The following is a 4,372-nucleotide window of genomic DNA, read 5'->3' on the forward strand; positions in this document are numbered from 1 at the left end:
GTTCTTGGGCAGGATGGAGAACACTCCCATTTGATGAGAAACCAGTCTTTTTCTAAAACAATTTTTCTACCCAAAAAGCAGCTGTACTAAAGGGAAGAAGCACTATTTACACATTGCACCCCTCTCTTGTTAAGGTTGAGCTAAGATCTACCAGCCAGGAATCAAATAGTAATGTATTCAACCTAATGTATGAATATTGTACATCATCAAGACTTTGTTGAGTTCTTCAGAAGAAAAAGTAGAGACAGGAAGAGGATGGGGTGGGGGTGGGAAACACCCCTAATGGGTGTCTTACTATTGCGCCCCCTCCATGGACCAAACAATCTCAGTGCATTACATATAACTTTAGATTTTTGTTTGTTTGTTTTTGGTACCGGAAATCAAACTCGGGTCCTTGCGCTTGCTCAGAAGGCAGTGAAACCACTGAGCTAAATCCCCATCCCTATAACTTCAGATTTTAAGTTCCCAATGTCATGGCCAGCTGTTACAGAAGAGGCAAAAGTCCACAGCAGGTGCATGTCAAAAGACCAGACTGTACCTTGTGTGTGCTAAAAAATAAATCTTGCAATTAAGAAACTGTGACACTCTTTGACTCAAAAAAAGCTTCATTACTACTCTACACACAGATTGCACTGCCACTCACTTACTGGAATGTTTCTGAACTATTACACTATTAAGTGCCTAGAGGATAATGTAAAGAGAATAAGGGATCCTCACCCAGCCCAGATAATTTTTAAATATCACAATCTACATGAAAGTGATGTGAACTAAAATACAAGTTTGACTTCTCAGGATCTACCGAAGCTCCAGTTTCATTAAAAATTCTTTGATACTTTTTCACAAGGAAAAGTACACCGAAGTGAGTAAAAATGAGTCTTATGTTGGAGGATGGAATGATCTTACTACCATGGCATCTGAAGTCACTGGGAGCAGGATGATAACGGGCTCCACCTTCCTTGTAGAGGACATGGGATGGTAGGCATCTGTAGCCAATTAAAGGCATTTGATGTCAGTATATTAAAAGATTAAGATGCTTTAAAACAAAACTCTTCCAAGAACATCAGAGGTTTAGGGACTTGTCTTCATAAATAACCACATGTCTATGGCTTCAATTGTCTGCCCTACTGCCGAGGTAGGTGACCAATATTCATCAAAACAAAATAATCTTTGAAAATTCCCACAGAAAAGCCTTGCATAACCAGTTGGTTTCTTCAGCCTATGTCCACTCTGGTGTAATAGTTTTCATCTTGTCTTCTTATCTGTGCCCTGGCCGAGTAGCATCGCATGTACCCGGTCACCCAAGGGTTATGTGCCAAAGATCCTGTGAAGGCCTTGATCCTTCTGTGTTTCCCCACATCCGCTGAGTGGGCACACTGCCGCTGTGCAGTCAGTCTCCGTTTCTCCACCTGTCTTCTGCTCTTGGCTCGTAATGCTGACTCATGAATCTCCTGCACAGGGGCAGATGCCCAGACACTGTGGGTCTTCTGGCTCCCAGTGACTGTCTTTCTCCCCTGATGTAAAGAGCAAAGGGGTGCTTGGTTTCTTTTATTTTACTCAATGACCTCTGGGGACTTTTGGGGGCTTTCCTGTTTCCTCTGGCAAATAAGGCACTCGGCTGCTGTCCAGGTTTGACACTGGTGGGTAGCCTGTCTGTCTCTTCCTTTTCGGTGTGTTGTTTGGGTTTTTCTCCTACTTCTTCCACTGGCAGTGCTTCTGGCAGCTCAGTGTCCTGCTGGTCCCGGGTCTCTGAGCCCCTGGCCTCTGCAGCCTCCGGGGCCTCCATGGCTTCTGGGGCCTCTGTGCCCTGCTCCCCAGCCTCCCGGGGCCTCCATGGGTGAGGCAGACGCACACTGGGGTGAGGGGTTTGCCGCTGGTGAGGCCGAGCCATCCAAGGAGCCGTCAGGGCCCCAGGAGTCCCACAGCCTGGGCCCGTGTGCCTGCTCCAGCAGCCGGTGTCCCAGGGGGTAGCGCACCAGCTCGTGGTAGCAGGACGCGTGCTGATCCCAGGTCGGCTCCCGGTAGCACTTCATGTACTTGCTCTTGACCCCGCTACCCGGGGACATGGTGCCACGCCGCTCAGAATACATTGCCCGGGGAACTCATGATGCAGAGATCACCCCATGGCCAGGCCCTCTGCACAGTTCAAACTCTAGCCCTGTCCCCGGAGGGGGAGGGAGGGGCAGGAATCTTTGACTTCTGATCCTGTAAGCCTACCTAGTAAATTCTTTGTGTAATTATACATATATTTTATATTAACTCTGTTTCTTTAGGGAACACTAACCAATACACACATAGCAGTGATGAGGGATCAGGGAGTTAGGAGATCCCAGCTACAGGAAAGGAGTGGAGTTCAGAGACAGTTCAGGGTGGGTGTGTTTCAGGATACAACAGATGGTGAACAATCCTTAGTAATCAGAAGGATGCCCACAGCATACCCACATTTCCTGCTTACTGTCATTCCAGGACACCCAGTCGCTGCCTCTTCTGTGGCTCCCTTGAGACAGAGCTGTGTAGGGAACTTGGCAGGTGCCTAAGTTCCTTACAAACACCTATTTCTCATGTCACAGGTAAGGCTTTGACACTGCAACACTGGGTGTGGGGCCAACCCCTGATCCAGGGGCCCAACTAGGAATGGTTCCCCTGGGGGGACTATGCTGTCCCCCAGGGAGTCCATTCTCCTGGGGATTGGTGAGGGGTCCTGGGCTACAGAGCAGTCAGAACAAGGAGAACACTCTTCTTCCTGCAGAGTGATCAGGAAGGTTCCAGCCTAGAAGATCCAGCCTATACCCACCTCAAACTTCCACAGAGTTGCTCGATGACTCTTTAAAACTCTGCCAGTTATGTCATGCTCAACTGAAAAATTCCATGTGAACCTAAAATAAAATTTAAATTTCTCTTCTCTCTTAAAGAGCCTTCCCCATCCTCCATCCTCTATTTTCTCTTTCATCTTCACCTTCATTTTCCTTCCTTTTCACTCACATCCAACCACACTTTCTATCATTTTCTTTCTTTTCTTTACTTTTTTTTTAGTACCAGGGATCGAACTCGGGTCCTTGTGCTTGTGCAGCAGGCAGCGAAACCACTGAGCTAAATCCCCTGCCCACTATACTTTCCTTGTACTGCAGAATTGCCCAGCTAGTTCCTGCCACAGGGCCTTCACACTTACCCTTTTATCTCAAGTGCAACCCTACTCCTAAGCCAGACCACACATAAATGCCTTTTTGTCCTTTCATCTTCTCAAGGTGTCTTCCCTCTACCTTCATATCTCATCATTCCTATACCCTCAAGGCAGCCCTTCTCTATCCAGTCCCCCTGTTTTACAATAATTAAAGCACTCCCTAATTTGAATTTGTCAGTCATGTCTCACCTCTTGCAATGCAAGTTCCATGACAGCAGGGACTATGTTTCCCAGTTCAGTTGTATTCAGTTCTGTATTCCCAGGCCCTGGAACAGTGAGAAATGATGATTTGCTAAATGAATGAATAGATGGAAAGAAGGCAGCTTTCTCCACATGTACGCTTGCTCTTCCTCATCCTACTTTGAATGCCAGGATTCCTTTCTCTGAGCTACAAGCTCAGTGCCTACAGGACTCTAACCCACCTGCTTCAGCCTCTGCAAACATGAATGTTTAGAATGCTTTACAGGGGAGCTTGACCTGCACTTTCTTTTCCTCACATCCTCTGGCTCCTCTTCCCACTCAGGGTCCGGCCCCTGCAGGCATCTGAGTGCTCCAGCTGGGCCCAGAGTGTGCCCAAGTGTTGCATCACCAACTCCTTCTCTGGGCCTTCAAACTTCAAATAGAAATTCCTGGAGCAGAGCAGCAAAGGCCTAAGGTATTGCTGACACTATCCCATTTGTGATCTGCACAGATACGGCCAAGGCTCAGGTCCAGGTTTGTTCCCCAGGTTTTACTTGCAGCTACTGTGCTAGCTGTTGAGACCCAGGGAGAGCCTAGGCGGGCACTGCCTGCAGCCCTTCCAGGACCAAGCTGGGGAATGAGTTTACTGCTGGGATTGCTGGCAATGACACAGCCACACACCTGCTGTTTTCTCACATACAACTCCCCCCGTGTGGCCAAACTGATACATTTCCCTAGAGTTGGGCAGGAAGTGTGTGAATCCAGAGGAGTATAAAAGCCCATTATCCCTGAGAACTGCCCAGCCCTTTACACAGATGGAGGTCCTAAGAAGGCTCATTTTCTTGGCCCTTTTAAGCACCTCATGTCTGGCAGAGCTGAATGTGTCTGAGGCTGAAGGCAAGAAAATTCAACTGAGTTTCTGCGCCAAACTAGAAAAGACCTCATTTTATCAGGCCATTTCCAAAATTTTGAAAGATTTCATATGTGCCATTGGCCCTGTTGAGTCTGGGGTGG

At 47.7% G+C, this 4,372-nt stretch overlaps 1 pseudogene; it reads right to left on the bottom strand.

Annotated features, from left to right (window-relative positions):
• Positions 1–1,211: 1,211 nt before the first annotated feature.
• On the bottom strand, positions 1,212–2,063 carry LOC101706260 (centriole, cilia and spindle-associated protein pseudogene; annotated as a pseudogene).
• Positions 2,064–4,372: the final 2,309 nt, after the last annotated feature.

Source organism: Heterocephalus glaber, unplaced genomic scaffold (assembly GCF_053883595.1).
Source record: "Heterocephalus glaber isolate CG9 unplaced genomic scaffold, H.glaber_assembly_v1.0 deba00001673, whole genome shotgun sequence".
NCBI classification, from domain to species: Eukaryota; Metazoa; Chordata; class Mammalia; order Rodentia; family Bathyergidae; genus Heterocephalus; species Heterocephalus glaber.